Below are 24,685 nucleotides of genomic sequence, written 5' to 3'. Positions count from 1 at the left end.
GAGAGAATTTGAAAATAAACATATGTTGTCCACAGAAAATATAGAAGAATTAGACCAAGGGGAAAACGACATTATTTAACCTGATATTCCTCTGAAAAAGTATGAAAACACGAATTTTTAATGTGTTCAAATTATTAGGTGGGGGACTGTAATAAAGAATTGGGTAAATAAAAATTCGGAATAAGAAGTTTAAATAAAGTATGTATAATTATAACTAAATGTAAGTATGGAATAAGGAATTCTCCTCCCGGTCGAGATAGAATTCCTTTTCCAAAAACCACGAATTGCAAAAGAACCCCCCCAGATAACAGGTTTCAGCAGACTCATCAACTCGGAGGAAAAGACAGGACACAGGCCATCACAGAAACAAAAGAACCAGCCTAAAAGTCTACCTCCAGAGAAAGGCAACGCCCGGCCGATTTCGGCCGGAGACCATCAAGCAAGACAAAAGGGGACGAGCCCCAGGAAGATGGTCGTTGCCAGAATCGAACACCACACCTGCCAAACCCATACTACAGAAACTCAATCAAGAAAGACAAAGAAGAGACTACTCCTCTGAGATATCCATCGGCACCAGCCCGGATCTCTCAATCCCGCTGTGATGAAATATGTTAAAATACATACAGACTCACTTTACATTTGAGGAGACTCTGCCCGGATACTTACTGACTCAATGTTCTAGGCCAGGAAATCCATTCACCCGACAATCAGGGACATTTGGTGAATGGAAACTGGTTGGAATTCTAGCCTGGGGACATAAAATCCCTATAAAAACCCAGGCCATGGGACCCTCAGACGTGGATTTGGGAACACCTATACCTTGCGTATAGACCCTGTCCACCCAGCGCTGCGCTGTCCATTTATTGTGGTTTTTTTCCTCACTGTTTGTTGCTTTATTAATTTATAATAAATTAATCTTTGTTAATCTTTAATTTGCCGTTGCATTTATAACATCAGGTTTTGTCTCATGTAAGAAAGCTGGCAGGGCTGAACTGGATGACTCTGCTAAAAGCTTGTTTAATATACCCTTAAGGCAACATCTGCTGCCAGAGATGGCCAATTGCTTTTATTAAGTGCTAAGTGTAAACTTTGAACTGCACCAGGCTGACTGTCCTGGTACCCCTGCTATAATCAGATGGCCTTGGAGTTCTTGGAGCATTACCTACTAAAAAATTGGCAAAAAACCTTCATGGCCATTTCAAGCCAAGATGCCCATTGAGTTGCTAACAGCCATGGTCAGGAGGAGTCTCAGGAGGAATCAAGCTTCCAAGTCATGCTTTAGTTAACAGTTTTTCAAACCACCTTCATCCCAGACTGGCTAGGATGTAGGCAAATGCTTGACAGAATCCAGACCTCTGCACAAGTAGGCATGGCAGAACTCCCCCACATTAAATGTCACATAAGGGGCAGACCAAGACTATTTTACCTATTATGCTTCCTATTATGCTTCCAAGCTGTGACTTCACTCCTTGTTCAATTTCAGGGTTCATGTTGCCATTCATGGCCATACATCAGTTCATCCTGCTGAATACATCATTCATACATCCTGCTGTGCTGCCTCCACCAACCTCCAACCAGGGATGCTCCCTTACGTACCAGTGTTACCAGTCTTATGAGGATTCAGTACCGTAGCTGGTTTGCAACATACAACACCACCTGTACAGGGACCATGTCAGTTTTTTGACTTCTAGAAGGCTACACTGAGGGCAGATGTCTGTAAAAGCTGTTCTGAAAATAGCCTTTAATCAGGGGGTTGGGGAAGTTTGGCACCTTGTATTTAGGCAGGGTACATTATTGATATAATTTTTTAGGTATCAATGTAATTACTAAAGCAATTATAAAAGCTCAGTGTATCTTCAAAAGAGTTTGTTGTTCTTAGTATTGACTAAAAGTGTTGCCTCAGTCCATAAGGAATGAGGTGGATTATTGGCATTATCCAGTCAGCCTCTTAATTTCTGACAGATAACTTTCATCTTTCAGCAACTTGAAGCAATTAATTTCCTCCACTGAGAACTTATATAAGTGTATACATATTTTTATTATTATAAAGTATTTGACAATAATATTTAAGTGAAAGGTATATATCCCATTTTTTCCACAAAGATATGCCATTCTTACATAGCATCAATGCGCCATATAGAGCCACAGAAGCTTAGGAAGTCAGAAAGTTTTACATCAGCAAATGCTGCTTTAAATTCTCATAGATTCAAACTTTTACTTTTGCTTACAACTGTGACTCTTTTTGGAAGCCTTTTTAATGATGTTTCATGAAGCTGAGAAGAATACAGATACATCTTTCATTTACCATCCGCACTGTGCAGGGTTTGTTATAGATGGATAAATTCTTCATATTCTCTACTTACAGAAATGTGATAGATTTTGAACTGTTCAGAAATCAAATAAACATGATTTCTTTCAGTACTGAAGATCCCAAATCTTTCCTTAAGTTTCAGTAGCTTATCTGATTTTTCTGCTTTGAATTTTTTACCTGGAGGATGAAAGTCAAGCACTAGGGTAATTTCTGTGGCTAAGAGTAAAGCATCTAAGCATTTAATCTGTTCAGAGTTGTTTTAACTCCTGGCATTAGAATTTTTGGCAAATATTTTCTAGTCCCTCTAAGAATGTTTGTGTTTCAGTTTGAACTACAAAGATGCTGGAGTACTTAAAAAAACACCAGCCAAAGCATAGGTTTAGTGATTGTGAAGTCGCTTGCATACCTTAAAACTTGAAGGAATCCAGAAAGGATTATATTGCTTTAAGGCCTTGGGCTGCACCTCCTGCAAGGAATTTTTCCATGGAGATTCCTGGCACCATCACAGCCATCAGAGTAAAGAATATTCAACAACAGCCACCTCACAACCTACTATGGGGGTCTGGCCTACTCCCTATCTATTCCACTATACTACTGGGATAACTTTTTATTGAAGTGAATAACAAAGGGCTGCTAAAAGCAGATTTCCCTTATCTGCCATGCTCTCATCCCAAATTGTTTTATACTGCACTTAAACCCCAATTCTGAGGGCTTGTAAATGCCTTAAGAATTCCTCTGTCTTCCTTTCTGTTTTAGCCTCTAGCTTTATGCATTACATTTTGGTGGAATGGTAAGCAATTTCTTCCATTTATCCTGCTTAATATGTGAGTTTTCATATACACAGTTACTTTTAGACAATATAAATGTGGCTATTTAGTTTGTTTCTTGTTACAGTAAAGTCACATGTATGTTTTTAAATATTTTTGAAAGGGTAGGGGTGTTGATAGGTATAGGAAGATAATGCTAGGCATTATTTCTGTAGCTGCTGCTGTAAATTAATATGTCTATCCTGAACTGAAAAATTAAACTGATCAGATAAAATGAATTGAATTTTTGCCAGAATGAAGTTTAGTGTCGTGGTCCTAAGTGAATCCCCTCCTGCTCCATAAGTACTATGGGTCTTAATCCAACATATAAAATTGTCAAACAATTTTATATACTTTTTTCCATTTCTTTTGGAACGACTGTGCTCTGCTTTGGATCTGGTTAGAGCAGTTTGCTATTGTTTGTTGTAGAGCAATCATCTGATCTGTCTTGTGTGGCCACCCATGAGCTCTTGCCTCTTTTCCAGCATTAGTTTTAGACAAAGAAGGGTGGATGAGGGCAGAGGCTGGATATGGGAACAAAGACAGCCACAGTGCAGTCCCATTTAGATGGTGCGATCCTGGTGATTCAGAGCCTGCAGCAGACCCAGGTGAGGCTGTCCTGCTGCAAGGCCCAGGGCTGCATGAGAGCAGGAGGTGGAAAGACACCCGTCTCAGTATGACTTCTCCCTCCTGCCCTTGCACAAGATGAAGCTTGGAGACAGACAGAACAGTGACTCATTACTGCTTTTTTTGGTTTTTTGGTTGGTTTTTAAAATTTTTTTTGGTTGTTTGTTTTTGGTTTTATATTTTATTTTATTTTATTTTATTTTATTTTATTTTATTTTATTTTATTTTATTTTATTTTATTTTATTTTATTTTATTTTATTTTATTTTTCTTTTCTGATGTCAGTAGTTCAGGTGAGACTCAGAATTAGATGTAGTTGCAGGATGAAGATCAGAAATCGCAAAAGTCTGGTTTTGGTTAAAATCAATGGCATTTGTTGTATGAAATGCCATGCAGGTACATGTATGGACATGGAGAGAGAAAAGACTCATGGCTTGACAATGTGAGCAATGATAATGCAGTGACAGCCATCTGGTCTAAATCTCACCAATATCTCACCAAGGCTAATGAAATCATTATAAAAGTAAAGTGAGTGAGAACCAGATCAGACAGCATAAGTAACAGTTTACAGCAAGAGCTGAGAGTTCAAATCTATATCAAAATGTTCTATTACTCTGAACAAACTCTAAAGTTTCATAAAATAAATGGTTCAATGGTAAAAGATGAGGCAACCAAGCATCTGCAAGGAGAATCATATAAAGACATGTAATATCTCCTTCCTTGCATTAAATAGAAATATTTAAAACATGCACATTCCAAGCTACTAATTTACACCTTCACAGGTGAAAAAATGGGACTTAATTCCCTCTTCAATAAAGCAATTGAAAACTGAAAAGTTAAAGACTATGAAATAAAGTAGACTTTGAAGATTTACAATATAAACACTGGCCACTGTTAGAACTATGAAGCAATCAAAACTACTCTCTGAGATGACTTTCTTCCTCTTCTCTTTCCTTGTTTTACCCCCAGTTAACTTCCTATATCTGTTAACTGAGGGTACCTACAGTGCAATTACTTTTTTCCTGTGTAGTATAGAAAGTTGTGTATGCTTCAAGGTCATGTTTGCTCCATTTTGCCCAATGTCATAGACTATATTTTTCTTTCCTATTCTGTCCCACACTAGTGTTTTGGTAGAGAAGCATCTGCTTCCCTTGTGCCCTCATCTCACTTGATCCAGTCTCTGAAGGAGCAGAACAAACTGATGTAAAGTCATAAAAGCAAGAAATGTGGCCTCTTGGTACTTATATTTTCAAAATTGCTATGCTCTGCATTTTCTGGTACCTTGCTTGAGCATTGATCTATTAACAAACTATGTTTGGAGAACAATCAATACAGTTTCCTATTAATAAGTAGATAAAATGTGTGTCCAGATTGCACTAATAAGGCTTTTCAAAATGCTTGTAAAGGGACACCCCTCTTGCAGTGTGGGTAAAAATACTAAAAGTTAGTATAATTTTCAAATTTTCTTTGTGTCTAAATATAATCTCTAGAGCACCCAGTGGAACTGAACAGTCAACAGCTTTGACAGTTAGGCTATGTAGATTGTAGATTGATACCTAACCATGGAGCTGCAAGTATCCCACACATATGTTCATGAAAAATTTGAATCTTTTGTATTTAAACTTTGCAACATCTGTTTTAATTTAATATTTTAGTACTGTTAGGAAATACACTTCCATGGTCACACCTTATCTATTCAGCCTGTGTCTTATTTCATCTAGTATGTCAATTAAGCAGGAGGAAATAGCCTGAATATTTTATAAAGTAATAAACTGCTCTAAACTAATATGTTGTTCTAAGTAATTTTTCTTCATCTTTCAGCTCTAAAAGTATGTAACTTCATTTGACATTATGTTTTCACAAGCTCCCTAAATCCAGCACAGATGGTAGCTCTTGGAAAAATATAATTTCTTTATTCTTCCCAGATAGGTCTTAGATTTTTGAGAAATAACATAAACTAACAGGAACAGGTATAGTTGGTAGCTGACTCTAAACAAAGACGTGGTACCTTCTCCTCTGGAAAATGTGTTATTGTCCATGTAAGTTTCCATGTAAGGAACCATGTAAGTTTCTTCATCCAATTAAATTCAGTGATACATGCTAAAAGAATCTTTAGCCAATACAGCTAAAAGTGATACAAACTGAGCCAAAATATTTATACATATAAGACATAATATTGAATTGCTAAGTTCACCTTTAAAATAAATGATACTGTTTTGGGAGGATAATTCTCTTTGTACTTGTTACATGATCATCAAAGACCTTAGGACTTGTCTTCAGTGTGTCTGAAATTACCTGCTATAATGCCCAGAAACTGCAGTTTAACTATGCCCAAATTAAAAATTAATTCTCTCTCTCTTTTTCTTCTACCTCCTTCCCTGACAAGGGATAAAAAATCATTACAGTAGAAAGCAGTGCCAGCACTTTCAAGATCAAGGGATAATCTTGATGGGGATCTTAAATGGTGAAAGGTTCATGAATGGTTCAGAATGTTGCAGATGGAACACAATTTTTATAAAGTTGTTTTACTTTGTTGAAGTTTATGCATTGGTACAGGTTCAAAGATAATACATGAGTGTTTTCATAGTCATTTGCCTTATATTCTTAATTTCATTTTCAAGATGGATTGTACCCCAGGGATGAAATGCAGACTGCTTTTGAGTTCAGATGCCTTAACCTTGTGATTCTGCACTCATTCAGTATGGATGTATGGTAAAAAGCCAAAATGAGTCCTTCCTGTGAAGGCCAGACTTCACCTGCCTGCTGTGGTCTTCCAGATGAAATACAACCTGTTTTAGACAGTCGAGTTTGAATGTAACTCATTTGGCTTTGACCAAATTCTCAGCATGAATTTCTGCTTTGTGTTCTGTCAGAGGGAAGGAGGTCAGCTAGAGACATTAGCCATCTTTTTCTTTCCTTAATGTTTGAGAGACCAAAGATCATAATTTTCAGAAAGAGAGATGAACTATCTTTACCTTCATTATCTCAAATTAAGGTCTGAGAAAAGCTTGAAGACTTTCTATAAATTCATTTTTTTAAGATCAGAAGGCAAAGATTAAGGGTAGAGAGAGGAGAAGCAATTTAAATGTCCTGCTTGTGGTTTGGGTATCCCTTAGAGTAAAATTGCTTTGCTAATGACTCTTTGTGGAGCTTCACACAAGTTAGATTGCTTGAACCTTAAGCAATCATATTCATTATTTTTTCTTGCATTGCCTTGAAATAAGACCAGAGACAGGACTCAAGGAAACAGCATTAAGCTGGATCAAGGGAGGTTAGTCTGGATAGCGGAAGGTTTTTCAGCCGGAAGGTGTTTGGGCACTGGAACAGACTCCCCAGGGAAGTGGTCACAGCACCAGCCTCAAGGAGCTCAAGAAGTGTTTGGACAATGATCTTTGGCACATGGTGTGATGGGGATTGGGATGGCAGTGTGCAGGGCCAGGAACTGGCTCAATGATCAAACTCAGCATATTCTGTGATTCAATGATTCTCTAAAATGCTATTTATTATCTCTAAATTTAATTTTAACTCATTTTCTCACTATTCATGTCCTGAGAATGTTTTTAGAATATAACTCCTTAGAATAACTTCATTTAATAAATGAAGTTGCTCTTTTAGTTAAAAAAGTCTGCATGCAGGTTCCCTTCTTCCTCCAGCTTTTTTGGACCTGTTTATGCACCTCTGAGACACGGGATTTATCTCAGCCTAGGGAAACATATTTTTCTTCAAATGTCTGCTGAACATTTTGACAGCAGATCACTGACACTCTTGGAAAAGAGGGAGCACCTGAAGGGTAAGAATTCTCAGAATTCAGTAGGAAAACTTTTCCCTTCATTCACCACCCACACTTCCACTGCTCCCAAGATCTGCAGGGATTAAACAGTCAGAGGTTATCCAGAATCCCTTCCAGCAGCATGAAGCCACAGGGGAAACTCCATCCTGTTTTAAGGGAAAAGGGAGTGATAATCTCCAGTCAGTCATTGCTTTAGGAGACACTTCAGATAGTCACAGCTGTTGCATTTCTTATGAAAACTCTGGAATGCAAATGTAATAGCTAATGGATTAGTGAACCCCTGTGCATCTGGTAGTCTAATGCTGGGGTTAGCCCTTCTGGATTGCAGGAGCACAACTGTGTAGTAAGAAATTGCTCTGAATTTCCTCCCTGCTCAAAATATGATGTATCTGTCAATCATATCCAAAACTGGCTGAAGTCAAAAAGATGTGTGAGGAAAAGGATGTTTTGGTTGGATCCCAGAGCCATGCCATGATCTCTCCTCTTTCAGTTTATTTAATGGAAGTTCTCTGCTTTGTCATGGGGATTTTTTGTCATTCATCCCTGTGACAACTGGTTTTTGTGACCTCTGTTTCTGTTACTTGTGTCACTTAGTTCTAAAAGTAGGAACATTTTTGGCCTGTAATAAGTTACTGTCTTTGTCCAGGTGGTGATTCCAGCACTGTATGTTCTGGCCTCTTGTGTCTTTATCTTGTGTCTTAATGTGATTTTATCACATGCTCTTCTGGTCAGTGAAGGCTCTCGCATAATTTCATTTTAAGACAATAGACTACCTGAACTTTCATTTTATTGTGAGGCTAAAACAGGAAGAGATTGCAAAACCCTGAAGAACATGAAAATAATACCACATAGCAGTCTGGAGGCTTTAAAAATACTTTCTGAAGGTTTATAATGCCCCATTTAACAATAGACCACCCCTTCTGAAGAACTGTACTAGTATTTTCTAACCCCATCTAGGAGTGTATCTCAGAACACAAAGACACTAGAGATCCTCTTATGTGGAACAATGTGAAAAGAAATTTAGCAGCCTGACTGCTTTACTCTAGATACAATAAATAAATGATACCATATTCCATAATCCAGTGCTGTACATTTTCTTCTTCTCCTAATCTGGTGTGTCCTACTGTAAGAAAATCATGTTCTACCAAAAAATTGAGGTAATAGGGTATTCTGCTGAAGTACAATGAAAAAATAGCAACTTAGGTCTACTATGAATAGGTGGAAATTAAATATGTACATATGCACATAAATGTGTGCCACTTTTGATACATTTGAATATAAAAATGTAAACTCTTACCTTGTATAAATAACCTTGTAGTTCACTGAAGCCTTACATTTTGACAGCATTGGGGATTTGCAAGTTATTATTAGGATATTTTGCAGTGAATGATTTCTCAGCTATAGGTGTTTTGGGCCTGCTCTAAGGGAAGACCCAACTTCACAGGCTCGAATTAAAACAGATATACTTACAGAGAGCTCCTTAAAGTCACTGTATAATACAGGCTTTCCATCAGTTTAATTATGATGTGGTATGTATTTTTGTGCTGTGATCAATGTGAGGTTGATAGAACGAAAAGAGATAGCTAGACATATGTTACACATTTGCATTTCAGGTGTGAGCATGAAAATAAACCTTCATTTTCATATTTCACCCTGTGTACTGCACACCCAAATCTCAGTATAGTCTTCTATAGTCTTCTATATCTTTAAAATATAACTCTGCTATTTCTTCATATTCCAAGTCTGATTGTAATTTCATGTAATTTCATGCTCTAAATTAGGTGTTTCCCATTAAAATGAAGGATCTAGATCCTGATCTCACTGTCTGTAATCTGAAGGAAGACTTTCAGATTAACAGAGAAACTTTGAATTTTCATAAATTAACTGTAACCATACGCAGCTCCAACTGCCTGTGTATAGAAAACTGACATGACAGTCAAATCTGTGTTTTTTGTTCTTTCTTGGGAAAATAATTTATGTTTACTTTAAAATATGATCAGAAATCTTCTAATAACAGTCATGTTAAGCAATTAGCTGAAGGCTGTCAGAATAATCATTGTTTGAAGTGCTTCCCAGCTGATACTTTCAGTTAATTAAATTAATTTTTTTTTTTTTTTTTTTTTTAACTTCATATTCTTCATACATCCTGTTTCCATGGAGAAATTCTGATATGTGGACACCAACAAAAATGATTAGAGCCCTGAAGACAACCCTTCCATTTTGAGAGAAAGATAAATGAAAAATTATGTGGCCATTAATTAAAAAAACCCAATAAAATCACTGAATAACACAGTTGTAAGAGACCTCAAGAAAACCTGATCCACATTTTCATGGGAAAGAGAAACTAGATGAGATTATCTAGCATCCTCCAGAGCTGTATCTTGATCATCTACAGTGATGAGGGTTCTACTGGTTTCTGGGGAGGTTGTTCCAATGAAGGATTGTTCTCACTGTAAAAAATGTCTTATGTCAAGAAAATATCTTCTTGTACCTTTTTCCCCTTGTCTTCACCAATGTGACTCCTTGTGATGCGAGAACATCTGTGTTCTTTGTAGCCACCTTCTAAGTACTGGAATACTGTGATGATGCCCCTTCTGATCCTTCTTGTCTTCAGGGATAAAAGGCATAGCTCCTTCTATATTTCCTCACAGGGGAGGTTCTGCAGCCCTTTGTTAATTTTTGTGGCCCTCCTTTAGACACTCTTGTGTCTTCCTTGAATTGTGAGGACCAGGAAGAGATGCAATGCCTCAGGTGCTGTTGGACAAGCTCTGTTCAGAGCGTGGTGATCCCTCTGTCCCTCTGCCAGCAATGTCCCTGCAGCTGCAGCCCAGGATCTGATTTGCCTTCATAGCTGCAGTGTCACACCAGTTACTTGGTTCAAGCCATTGTCCCCTGAACTTCTGTGTCCCTTTCAGCAAGGCTGTCCCCAGACACTCAGGTCACAGCCTGTGCTGGGCCCTTTGGGGATGTCACCCCAGGAGCAGGGCTGTGCACTTGTCTCTGCTGCACTTCACACTGCTCTTGCAGCCTGTCCAGGTCTCTCTGTTATGGCACTGTCCAGAATATCAGTGAAGATGTGGAACATTAATTCCTGAGGAAACCCCCACTGACAGGCTGCCAGCCTGGGTGAAACACATTGAATATCTCTCCCTGAGTGTGCCCTGCTAACCAATTTCTTACCCATTTCACAGACTACTCACCCAGTCTTGTCAGTTTGTCCTGGAGAAAGGTGTGGGAAAAACCCTGTCCTTAATTCAGTTTCCACTCTAGTAGCTGAAAGTTCTTTGAAAGTTTATGAGTTGAGAGTCAAAATCCTGATTGTGTATGAACTGTATTCACTCCCAATTGCCATGTCCAGTGCATCATCCTAATACCTGCATAATCGTAATTTCCTCCATATGAGAAAATTATCTTCACTTTTAAATCAGAATTACTACCCTGGTGCTTTTAGAATTATGCAAAACTAAAGTCAGTTTTATTGGAGAGAGGAGACTGCTTGCTATAAAAATCTTCACTGTAGTTGTTTTGATATGGTCTCTCTGAGAAGGATTGTTTAGCTTTTCTGTGTAGGACTGCACCTGCTCTATACAGTTTTGAGGTGGCTGAACAGTGGTGGGTTCTTACAGCAGGCAATGGATGTACTGTGTTTTGGCAGACCTCCTTGGGAAGATTTGCTGCCCCCAAAGAACTTGGCTTCACTCAGAGCCTTGATCTGAACAAAATCGTTCATCCACTTGATAAAACAGGTTACCTGCTTTCATTCTTTAGTCTGGGCTTTATGACTAAATTACCATGATTCAATTAAGTTATTCCTGATCTACACTGTGGTAGAAGCATAACTGATTAATATCATAATTAATATCAGGGAGTGCTACCTTTCTAATCCGCATTTAGCAAAAATCCCCTCCTACTAAAAGCCTCCTTTACTAAGGAGGTTACATCCCATGACCTTTAGTGAAGTATCTCATCAATGATCTTAAGTACCATGACTGAAAATCATATTTTCTACTTATTTTTGCTTTCAAAATCTATCTTTCAATACAAACTTCTAGATTTCCTGTCTTTGTTGTTTTTTAACAGGTAGAGATAATCAATGGATCATTAGGATTAAATAGAAGTAAATCTCCTGAATTTTGATTTATTTGTTCTCCTAGTCATTTTTACTAAATGCATAGTGGATTGTAGATGATTGTTCATTGGTCAGTGTAAGAGAAAGGATCCTGGCAGGTATGTGAGATAGCAGCCATGAGAATACCACAGTCTCCATAGATTCTATATATGATACACAATCAGAAGAGCTTCTTAAATTGAAACATTTAAATGTATGAAAAAAGAAAAGTTATTAACTGATAATATATATTTAAAACCAGATTTGAAAGTCTGTAGTGGTAATTTTAGAGGAAGAAAACTCAACATTAACTTTTTAACAATTAAAAAGCTCTTACTTTTAAGATGAATGTCTATATTAAACAGTAAAATTCAAACAAACCAATGAACCAACCAAGCAAGCAAAAAAAGCTGAGTGAATTTATGCAAAAATATATATTTTTGTAAACTATGCAGCATTTGTTTACTCAACTGTATCTAGCTATAAAATTAATACTTTCTTTATCCCTTCATTACTAGAATGAACTGAAGCTATTTTCAACTTTCATGGGGGAAATATTCTAGATAATTAAAATTAATGTTTTTCATTATCTTATCACTTTGTAGCTGCTGACAGTCTTAACAAAATGTATCAAGCTGATGAATGGACAACATCCTCTTTGAATGGATAAGGCAATGTTATTCAATTCTCAGTCATCTTCTCCTTAATTCCCTGGAATGCCATTATTTGCCTTCTAAAATTAACTTTCTGAAAAAATGTATATGACTTGCCAGAAAACTAGTATTTTCTGAATCTCATAGATATCTTAAATATAAATATAATATATATTATATTATTATTAGCTGTATATATTAAATATATACAGCTAATCTGAATAACAACAAGTTATGTTGAAATAAATTATGTGATGGAGATTGGGTTTTGTGAGAATCAAGAAGGCGGCAGGAGCAAAATCTGTGTACTTGTAGTTTTCTAAATCTCTTTATTTTTGGTAAATGATTGAATGCCTGTGTCATAACTAACTGAAATGGCATTGATTAATGTGCATTTACCTAGACATGTTCAGAAAGAAAGACCTCAAAAATAAGTGAAGACAGTGGGATAAAATAACATCTGTTGTATCATGGAAATTATTTGTATATCTTCAAATTATATGAACCCCTCAATGTTAACTACAGCAGTAGGTTATAAAGGAAGGAAGAAGATGTATTTCAATTCGTGTATCTGATTCAGGGAGTCTAGCAAAATATCACTTGGGATAATGTATTACTTTGGACCAAACTCCATAATATTACTTCAAAATTTTTTGCATAATTTAAAAAGGCATGGGTATGACTTGCTTTTATGTCACTTGAAGAAGGAAAGGATAATCTATTTTCTGCTAACAAAAAGAGAAGTGAAAAAAACTTCGTGCTTAACAGATATTCAGACGATTTTACAAATTCAACAATAATTTATATTTAATGTAAATAACCTCCTACCTAAAATATGTTGTCCTGGGCCACAATTCACAAAATTGTTAAGTGAATTAAGCAAAGGACTTGACCATGTGATGAGCTCTCTTTTGAAATGCAGTAATTTGCTCAAATTCCTGTAAGATTTATTGCTATCAGCAATTTAATTAAACAAACACAACAATTACAAGAGTACTATCAGGTAATATCTCCATTTTATGGGATGGTGAAGCACACAAAGTTAGGAGCTATTGTCCGGAAACCCACACAACCTCCTCTAACAATGCCAGAAATATTTTCAATTGCTGTTCATCAATTCACAAAAAAATTCAGTATGTTTTTCTTGTCTAAACACTGGCCCTAGTATTTTTTTACTTTTGATATCACTTTGTTGGATATAAAATTGTTGAGTGACACTGGGAAGGATGTAGCATTTTTATAAAAAATAAATAGTTTTTTAATTGCAAATTGCATTTAATTGCATTTAAGTGCAAAAAGGACTGACAGTTGTAGACACGCTATCTGCTGCCCAGGACAGTGACAGGCAAGAAGTTTCATACTTAATTTCCTTTGTGTTCCCAGGTAGGAAGGTTTTAAAAACTTATATCGTAATACATGGAATTAATTTTGCTTTTCTCCAACATTCTTTGTTTTCTAAAGGAGTTGAACCTTTTTGTCCCAGTTTTGTCAACAGAAAAAAACCCAAACAACCACTTGAAAATTTCAGGCAGAGTACATATGTATGAGTAACAAAAAAACATCCAATAGGTCTGGATTCCAATGGATTTGTGTTTCACAGAGACCCACTTCTTTTTAATGAAGATTCAGGTTACAACTGCTGTTTTTCTAAAGATATGAAATGTGTAAAGTGGATTTTTGGGCTTCTAGTAACCTTGGAGTTTGTATTAATCTCTTTTCCTCATTTGAGATGATACAAAATTCAATACACTGATCTAAAAAGTCACTTACTAAGCCTAATGTCTTGGGTTGCAATGCAAGGTATAAGCAAAAGTATAAATTCCATTACCATCTGTTAAAACCAGCTGGGGCAGTGTTCTTTATCTCTTCCACAACCCATCCTCCCTCCAGGGGGATATCTCCTGTTAATGGGCCAGTGAGTCTCACTGTGTGGCTGATAAAATTACATCATCCCACTGGGAGATGCTCCACCCAGGGGGAGGAGCCAAGCATTCCTACCTGGATATAATCTGAGACTTGGAACACCACAAGCAGCCTTTTTCCACTGGATTCTCAGAAGATCAGACAGTTCTACACCACCACTGGACCTTCAGAGGAAAACTACACTCTCCTAGAGGATTACTGCTTCAACAGAACCACATCTGTCACTGCAGGAGGGCTGCAGCCACCATTTAATCAGACTGCTACCAGCAGTGAAACAAGTGGTCAGGGGTGTCAGGTTGCATTCTGACTCTTTTGGTGGGTTGGCTTTTTTTTGTACTACTGCATTTTTATTTTAATTTTCCAAGTAAAGAACTGTTATTCCTATTCCCATATAATTGCCTGAGAGGCTCTTGATTTCAAGATTATAACAACTCAGAGGGGAGCGTGATTTACATTTTTATTAAAAAAAAAAAGAAGTTTCTGCTTTCCTTAGCAGACACCTATCTTTTCAAACCAAGACACCTAACCAAAAAGCCACATGTTTTCCCAGAACTTAAAAGAAGTGATTCCTTCCTATGACTGAAACTACCTATTAATTGTTTCAAATATGATAGTTTATGGGAAAGACTTGGCAGACTGCTGATCACTCTGATACTCAGATCATCAGGGCATAGCTGTTTGCTTGCCGTCAAGCAAATTGAGAAAAAGAATGGAAACCAATGTTCACTCTAAAATGCAGTTGGTGATACTAATCTAAATTATCTGTAAAAAAATATTTTTTTTTCAGCTCTTGAGGAAATTTCAGGGAATATATTCTGAAGAAACACTCCAAACTGCTTTGTCATTTTTGGAGAAAAACATTTTGGTTTTTGGTTGGGTTTTTTTTTGGTTGTTTGTTTTTGGTTTTTTTGGTTTTTTTTTCCCCAAGCATCTTTTCTTGTGCAATGGTATGGTCCACATAAAGAGTTTCTCTGGCTCCTTGCTTGTGAGGCTGTTGAACTCAGGTCTCACTGTATTGGATGCTTTCTTAAAACTTGCCTTTGACTGTGTATCTATTTGACTTTTTGTCTTGAATTTTTGAGCACATTAGCTGCATGATTTAGTCCACTTGTTTCACTTCCCAGATGCAGAGGCTTTGACACTCAGATAACCCAGTGACAGAAACAGAGCAGCTGACCCATCCTCACCTTGGACATGACTTCTGTAGGGAGCTAGTCTTGACTAACCATTCAGCTCTTCAGGGAGATAGAAAGGCAAAGACAAACAAATACAGAGGCTTACTCATTTTACAAGAAACTATTTGAGGATATAATAATATTTAGAACAGGGTAATGTAAAGTTTGTCATTCCTGCTGTCTTCTCAATATCTCCGTAAAAGCAATGCTCCCCTTATTTAGATTCAGTTTTTTCTGCAAATCATGATTTTTTTTCCTGTGGTTAATTGCCTTCTATAGTTCCTATGAAAAAGTGGTCTTTCTGCTCTCTTGGCTCAGACTGTATTGGTTTTTTTTTTAAGAAACACACTTGCCCCAGTGTGAGTACTTGCATGTTTTGAAAGAAATATATGGCATTTTAGGTGTCATATTTCTGCCCCAATCTGTATACTTATGCTATTTTGGGGAAGTTGGGTAAATCTCATTTCCCTTAAGGTATAATTTTCCTAGACTGAGGTAAGTATATATATATATATATATTTTTTTTTTAGAGGTGCAGTTCATTAGCATCAAAAGATAAAAGGTGAGGTATGAATTCTCGGTGTATAGAATATAGTTACAAAGTATATATACCTAGTATATATACGTGTGTGTATATAGTATAATTAATCCAGTCCTTCATCTGGCTTTTGGCATGGATTTGACTAATTTCTCCCAGAAGTACCTGTTTCCTGTTGTTGATTGTAAACGGAGGCTGACTGGTAACATTGTATTTGATGCCTAATTTAGATGTCTAAATTTCAGTAAGATGACTTCTACCCAGTGTGCTTAGACTTTAAAAGACTAAAATTTTTCTGCAATACTTTATTTTGCAGATATATTCCTTTATATGCAGATTTTCAAATTCCCTAAATCTTTGTGAAGCAGAGTGCTATGCTCTGCCTATCATTTTTTCTTGTATGCAGTAGATTACAGGCAGGTTATAGTATTACTAAGTCACAAGTAGGCATGCAAAAATAAAATCAGAATGTCAGTCACATTATCGGGATTACACATACATTGCCACCTGCAATCAGTAATTCACATCCTGATGAGACTGAGAGGTATTTTGCATTGACTGAAGTGCACTAAACTCAGACTTGAATACAACTGAGTAATTTGTAAAAGATAAAAATACCATCAGCTGCATTTATAGGTGGGAAATTTAAGGTAGATAGTCTTTTCTGACTGCTTTTTAACTTTCCTTTTGTCTCCCTGTCTTTCTGTCCTTTCCAGTGACTGTCCTCTTTTCCACCTCTTTTTGCCTTTAACAGTTTTTGGGCAACTAAGAGCCTTGCAGAGGTTATTGATTTTTATCCAGAAGTACCTGAAATCAGCAGATTATATACTCAAATACTGAGAAATAGAGCCAGAGGCACTAAATTGGCAACTAGTATGCCACCAAGATATTTTTGTGTGCAAGGAATGTGCCCATATGGTTTTTGTATCGCTTTGTTGATAATGCTTTAATGGTAAGGAGATGAAGGTGCATGGGTGTTGAGAAAAAAAGGGAGGGTGTATGGAGATTATGACCATAGGTTTCTAGGATTCCCTAGTGCTCAAGCATATGGAGACTTTATCCTCTAAATTTCTCTGCTTTATTACAGATTACCACAAATACAACAAAATTTAAAACCAACAAGTAAACTGGCACAAAAAAACATAGTAAAAAATCACCTATAGCAAGTATACTTATGATTAATAAACTAAATATGTACACACACAGATGTACATATATATATATATATATACACCCATCTATTCCAGTCAATAATATAGTATCAGTCAATAGTATGGCAGCAGTAGTATGATAGCAGCAATCAGTCGTAGAACAACAGTCACTAACAGCAACTACCGATTAGGTATGTATTTTTACAATGAACTTTTCATTACTGAAGCCACTTACCAACAGTGTAATACCAAACGTGATAGATTATTTACATGGATTTATAATATCAATATAAAGGGAATCAGACAGATTTCACAAGGGGATAGACCACCCAAAGTGGGGGCCAAACTAATCCCAGAGGTGAACCCAACCATCACAGAAATGAGAGTACAAATGTGGGTCCAAAAAAGATTACAGGCTGTCTCACTTCAAAGGTGATCTGTAGTACAAAATGTGGAGTGTGAACCCAAGATCTCATAGAAAGTTAATGTGGAGAATTCAACCTATTTAGAAAAGAAAAAGTAGGTGTGGAAAGGTATGCTACCAGGAAGAGAGACATAGCTTTGGGTAGAAATTAGGCTTGTTTTATATTAGAGACATAAAATGGCATAGAATGTCTTTGCTTCATGCAGCCAATAGATGATTCAATTTCTGTTTTTCAGCTGATGATGGGGTTGTCTGTTCTTTCAGAGAAATTTCTGTTTTTCTTAGACTGTTTTCCACCTTCTTGAATTACCAGGTGTCATTTCAATTCCTTGTGTTTGCACTTATTAATAGTATCTCAGGATGTCTCCTCTTTCTAGGTATACCAACAGTATTTCCAAGAGACCAGCTGCCCTTGTCAGGGAAGGTACTGGTTCATAAACTTAGCTCCCAGGTTCATAGCTTCCAAGTTGGCCTTTTTCTGTCAGTATTTTCCAGCAGACATTTTCTTCAGTTCAGTATCTTTTTCCCCTCTAGCCAGGCTGTCCTTCAGGTAGCTCACATTACTGGTGCATGTAAGCAGAAGTCTCATTGCCAGTCTGATAATGAACCTTAGAACCTCTCAGAGTTCTAGTTTTGTTTGTCAGATGTTTCTTAGGTATCACATTGATTCCACATGCTATCTTAAATATGTATTTTAATTTGGTCTCTATTTTGTACCATGTTGTTTCTCAGCATTGTAACATTTTTAGAGAAAACAACAACAACAAAAAAATTACAGCATTCCAGAACTGTAAAGTGGATATTATTTTAATTATAAGTCACTTTTATTTTTATGGCAACAGACTACAAAAATAGACCAGAGAACACAGAGGATTTTAGGCTAAGCCTAGCAGGAATATTTTGGAAGATTATGGCAAATCATCTACGTTTTTTGTCACGCATAATGAATTTGTATAGATAATGTTTTTTCAAGGCTTGAGATTTTCAGGGTAGTATATGTTTATTCAGGTATTATGTAAAGGTCAGGAGTATACAAAAAAAAAGGAGGCAGGAGATATACTGTGGAGAAATAAGAACCAATCAGTCTTCAGAACTTGACTGCACATAGCAAAAGCTAATTCACAGAACCACACAGCAGTTATGTTTGAAAGGCATAACGCCTGGATTTCTTCTAAGTCCTAGACATCTGCTCTCTTGTCTTGTCCGTTGTTACCCAGGAGAACTACAGTTCTTACTAACTTCCAGATAGTTGCAGACAGTGATAAGGTCCACCCTGACCCTCCTTTTCTCCAGTTGCTCCTTATAAGACTAGTGGTCCCTTCACCAGCTCCATTACCCATCTCTGGACATGCTCCAGCACCTCAGTGTCTTTCTTGTAGTGAGTGAGGGTCCAAAACTGATTTGACATGTGGCCTCCCTGGTGCCAAGGAAAGGGGGATGATCCCTTCCATAGTCCTGTTGGCTACACCATTATAGATGAAAAAAATGATGTTTGTTTGAATCAGTAGTATTAATTATGGGAATAATTGTGAAAAGAGAGAGAGTTACATTACACTTTTGTGGTCTTTGTCATAATATCAAGAAATTACAGAAGTCCTTGTGTTAGAGAGAAGAAAAATCTCTTATTTCAGTATCCTTCCTCCTCCTTTCTTCCTAGTCTTGATGGACTGTTCTTTTTTCTAGAATTATTCACCCACCCATTGTACTCTATGTTAGCAACTCTGACATGGCAGTAGCAGGGAGATGTCACACTCCATATCTCACAGCCACATTGATATTTTTCCTCTGGTTCTGGACTTACACATCTTGAAGTGCCTGTAAATGCACTTCCTGCAAGCAAGAAGTAGCTCACTACTTCCAACCCAGGGTTGGTTGCTGCACAGCAGTCAGTAAAGATTACAAGTATTACAATTCACAGATCACTGATATTTTGCTGACAGGCCGTTCAGCAACTTACATTTTATGTGTCTCAGACATGAGCATGTGATGATGTTTCTTGGTTTCCTTTCATTTCAGAATATTTAATTTTTGGCAGAATTAATAAAACTCCAAATCAGCCAAGGAGAAATTAATGACCATACAAAAGTTAAGGGTATGTTTCAGAGCAACAACTCTGATGGTGAAACCTGTTTGTAAAGAAACTCGTCTAGTGAAGTTTAAAACTGATTACAGCTGTGTGTTTTGGTAGGTAGAAGATTGAAATCTGTTGCTGTGAAGTCAAAGAACTTTTAAGAATTATAGGATTAGTTGTGGTATGCAGAATAACAAACAGAGGAACTAAGGCTGAGGAATATTTGGTTTGTTCTGTTGGCTCAAAGAAGATCTAAAAGATCTTTGAAAGATCAAAGAGCATTATTATCCTGTACTTTTAGTACTCAAATTAGTTTATTGACTAGCTAAGCAGCTAGTTTTTGAAAAAAGATTCCATGCAAATCGTGACATACAGAACATAATGCTCAAGGATTCGTGGTGAGGATGTCATGATTTAGCGAATCACTAAGTAATTATAGAGCACTACACCAGGACTGGATCACACTGAGAAAATACACTGAGCTACTGATAGAAAAAAAACCCAAATCAGGGCTACTTGTGAATTTTAGAAATGTGGAAGATGTTTGGAAAATCCTTAAAGAGCACTTGGTGGTGCTGACCTGTTGAGAAGATGACCACAGTAATTTAAACATATCCATGAACTGCCCAGAAAAGGTGTCTGGGCAGAGAACAGGCTCTGAGAATTGTGTGTGCATTAGAAATACACACATATGTGCTGTGGCTTCTGATAAATGTGAAGGGAAGGATTAGTGCTGTGCTGCAATACCAGCAGGCATGCTCATACCTATAGCTGAGAAGGCAACATTGAGTCAATAAGCACACAATTGTGCTGTTAGAGTTTTGTGTATGAATGGAAGCAGTTGAAGCAAGAGAAATCTTGGCCTGTGTCAGTCAGAAAGGCAGATACTCAAAAAGAAAGCCCAGGAGCAGAGCTAGTATTGCTCATTGTCCAAATAACTCCCACTCACATCAGAATGTCTACATCCAACCCTCCTTCTGTGATGGCTTTCACTGCATCACACTTATGTTTTTCAGACTTTTGCTCTCTTCAATCTGAAAACTGGTGAATCACAAAATAACCTAAAAGGTCCTTTCCTACAGAGAGTGAAACAGAGCCTCTCTAGAGATCCTTGTGTTGAAAGCAATTGCTCAGCACTGTGTTTTCCCTAAAGTCCTTGCTCTTTCTGCAGAGCTAGAAAAGAATATATTGTTTTCGTAAGAGCTCAAGAAAATAGTGAAATGTATGGAGCTTTTGTTTGCAGTGTTAAATTTTAAAATACCCTACATTGGATATTATTTTAGTATAGAGGAAAAAGAATGACTATATTAAGTCAGACTTTATTATCACAATGTCCTTACTTTCTTTTTCAGATTACAGATTCCTTTCCTAACCAACTGTCCGCATATTGATTGACAGGTACTGTGCTAAAGCTAGACAATTTCATTGCTATAGTGTTGATTTTTTTTCTTTAAAGCTGTTGGAATTTCTGTGTTCCTTACAACTTTAATGTCAGTAAAAATTAAACAGAGTATACTACTTACTTTCAGTGTGGTATTCTAGAGTCTATGGAGTATTAAAAATACTGCATTATTTATGTGGCTGTATAATAAAACCCCAATTACAATGCACTTGTGGTATTGGGCTAAATTGAAATGTTGAACATAATAATCTATTCATTCACTGGAAAGGGTCAATGACTAGTCTTACACTTAACATTGAGCATGTTACTGATCTGCATGATGATTAAACAATTGTTAATTTTCCTACTGCCTGTAGATTGGAAGATGACTTTCTTTATTAACTTTCTAAAAATAAGTTTCCATTACAGAAAGCTTGGTACTTTATTAGAAATGGGCCTGCTTGTGCATCTAATATTTTATCTTCTCAGATTTCATCTCAAGACATTGCATTAATTGGTATGTAACATAAGATATGAAGGGTTCACAGTCAGAAAAATGATGGATCACATTAGAAGTATTCAGGGAAAAGGGAGAAGAGAAATTCAGATGGATGAATCAGTGTTACTGGCATATCATATGTGTGGTTTTGGTGTGTTTTGTATGTGAGACAATGGCTACTAGCATGAATAGGACTACATTTCTCATATACCATTTGGTAGTCCCATTTGAAAACATTTTTGAGGAAAAAAGGCATATTTCTAGCTTGGTGTTATCTTGTGGTAGCCAAAGGTCCCAGTCTGAATCAGGGCCCTAAGATTTGAAGCTGTAGGAATAAATTCTCCCATCTGTGAAGTGGTGTAGTCCAAAGGAACTGGAAAAGACATAACTGAAATGTGTGAAGGAAATGGAAAAGGCAAAAAAAAAAAGCACAGAGGGGCAGGGTCAGTTTATAAGAAAAAGTTTTGCATTGGTTTACAACTTGGTAATTTTACTGACTTTCGGAACAGATTTATGCAAGTGGAAGGATTTATGCCAAGTTCCTTGTCTTCCAAGAGTGTCATGTAAGGCTTCTGTCATCATTTGATTCCTTCACAGGATTTTTCATTTGGGGCTGTTTTTTAGGTTTGGAGGCTTTTTCCCTACAGGAAATATAATTGCTCCTAAAATCTAATAAGGGATTAAAATTCAGTACAAGTGCCTTCTGCTGTAAAGTTCTACCTGTGTGTTTTAGATCCTACAGTTTGTCTTGGCTTCACTAGCAAAATCAAGAAGAGAGCAAATGAGAAGAAAAGAGATGTTCAGAATACTTGTGTATAATGGGTTGACCCTGGCTGGATGCCAGACACTCACTCAAACCACTCTATCACTCCCCTCTGCAACCAGATAGGGCAGAGAAAATATGAAGGGCTCATGAGATGAGCTAAGGACTGTCATCAAATAGTGTCACGGGCAAAACATACTCAGTTTGTGGCAATTAATTGAATTTAGTGCTAACAAAACCAGATAATAGTATAATTAGAAGTAAAATAAATTTTAAAAACACCTTTTCCCAACTCCTCCCTCTTTCTCAAGCTTTACTGATGCCTAAAGATTTTCTTTTTGTTTTTATATATTTTTCATATATTTGTAGCTTTGTGGATTTTTAGTGCCTAGTTCTATGGCCTCTAGCACCTTAGTACCTTTTTTCACATTTTAGAAAAGTAGCTGTGTCACATTCTTAAAATTCTTATTTTCAAGAAAAGAATTTCTATCAAAGACACTGTTTTGCAGTAGAACTTAAGAGACATAACATAACAAGAAATAGGGAAAATAAGCCCCTGGAGCAACTCCAAGGGGCTGACCCAAGGGCATATTGTTGGGGCAACTGATCTCTTATTGGATGCACCTGCTAAACATACTAATAAATTAACCTTATAAAAACAGTAGAACTCCTGTACTGTTCTATGTTTTGTACACCAGAAAGCTTTCATTGAAGATCTGCTCCTTGTACTACTACTTTAATATTGGTTAGAAAAGTTTTCCTTCTGATTCCGGGCAACATTATCCACTCCCTCACAATGCTGCAGGAAGACAGGGAATTTGGGTTACAACCGCTTCATCACAAGTTCTTCCTGCTGCTGCTCAGGTAGAGGAGTCCTTTTCCTCCTCCAGTGGGCTCCCACAAACTACCACAGGAGATAGTTTTCCACAAACTTCTCTCTCATGAGTCCATCCTGAGGGCAACAGTTCTCTACAAACTGCTCCAGATCATTCTTCCATGGAGTGTAGACCTTTAGATGCAGCCTATTCCAGTGTGGGTCCCCCCTGGTATTCCAAGTCCTTCCAGGAAACCTGCTTCAGAGTGCACTACTCTCTCCACAGGCCTGCAGGCCCCAGCCGCACAGGTCTCCCCCAGATTTCTCTTAGGCATCCATCTGCTCCTCCATGGGCTGCAGGTGGATCTCTGCATCCCCATGAACCTCCCTGGGCTGCAGGGGCACAGCTGCCTCACCATGGGCTGTGCCAGGGGCTGTGGGGGAATCTCAGCTCTGGTGCTTGGAGCACCTCCTCCTTCTCCTTCTGCACTGACCTTGGTGCCTGCAGAGCTGTTCCTCTCATGTGTTCTCACCACATTCTTTGCTGGCTGCAGTTACATCAGTGCAATCACATTTCTTGTCCCCTGCTCTTAAATCTATAATCACAGGTGCGTTATCACCATTTCTGATTGGCCCAGCCTTGGCCAGCAGCATGTCTGTCTGGGAGCCAGCTGGGATTGTTTCAACAGGGGGTGGGGGTGGCTTCCAGCAGATTCTCACAGAAGCCACCCCTGTAGTACCAAAAACCTGGCCATGCAAACCTAATGCACTGTGATATATAAAACACCTATCAAAAACACTTGGAATGTGTTAGAATTGGTAAAAATTAGTAAACAAATGCTGAGCAAAGATCAGACTAGATTTTTAAATAAATCTAAATGAAATCTAATATTTGTAAACATCAAAAGGTCTCTTTTTCATTGAGTTAATGCCTTACACATTTTGTGTAAGTGCACACTGCGCTTAGAAAGTTAGTTTCCAGCCGTACTCTGCCAAGGTCTGAGCAGTGGTCTGGGTGCCGTGGCCTTCCCAGAGAAGCGTCCCTGGAAGGACACTCTTGGGTGCTCAGGCACTCCCTGCCCTGCCAAGAGTGATCTCAGCCCTGAGCCCTGAAAAGGGCTCTTGAGCCATTGCAGCTCTTCGGTTGATATCTGGGAGACACAAAAGGAAGGACGGGAGCCTCGTGTGGTGTTCCACAAGAAGCCTTTATTCTTGGGCCAGGAACAAGGAGAACTCTGGTTTCCACAAAGGGGTCAGGGACAAAAGACTCCAGATAGTCAGAGGGAAACAGGGGCTTATACAGGAGCATCACGACTAGTCCACTGAGGGTTCAGGGGCAGAGCAAAAGGGAAGGACCAATAGAGTACACAGAATTTGCATGGGATACATAAAATTTGCAGGGGCTGCAAGGCATGCTGGAAGTGACTCCTTTTGTTGCCCCAAAAGAGGAAGAACTCTTCTAGGAGCTTTCCCTCCAAGGGAGAGTTGTGGGTTCATTGTTAATTGGCCCACTGGCCTCCACAATATTCATTTATTTATTCTGTAGAAGAAAATTTAAACTTTTCTTTCTTGAATTTCATGCTTATTATACAACTGCAATTGCATTTCTATCACATGCCTGTAAATATTTTTCCTCTGCCATTTTCAAAGTA

At 37.6% G+C, this 24,685-nt stretch overlaps 1 long non-coding RNA gene across 2 annotated transcripts in view; it reads left to right on the top strand.

Annotated features, from left to right (window-relative positions):
- The window catches only part of LOC111940607 (uncharacterized), a 101,092-nt gene that overhangs the window by 63,938 nt on the left and 12,469 nt on the right, over positions 1 to 24,685 (top strand). For both annotated transcript variants that reach the window (XR_002869558.2, XR_015280015.1), the window contains exon 3: positions 20,929 to 20,974. This is a non-coding gene — a long non-coding RNA (uncharacterized LOC111940607). The remainder of the gene's footprint in view (positions 1 to 20,928; positions 20,975 to 24,685) is intronic.

The sequence above is a fragment of the Cyanistes caeruleus genome, chromosome Z (genome assembly GCF_971803275.1).
Source record: "Cyanistes caeruleus chromosome Z, bCyaCae1.hap1.1, whole genome shotgun sequence".
NCBI classification, from domain to species: Eukaryota; Metazoa; Chordata; class Aves; order Passeriformes; family Paridae; genus Cyanistes; species Cyanistes caeruleus.
Note: the sequence above shows the minus strand (reverse complement) of the source record. Positions and strands in the feature narration are given on the sequence as shown.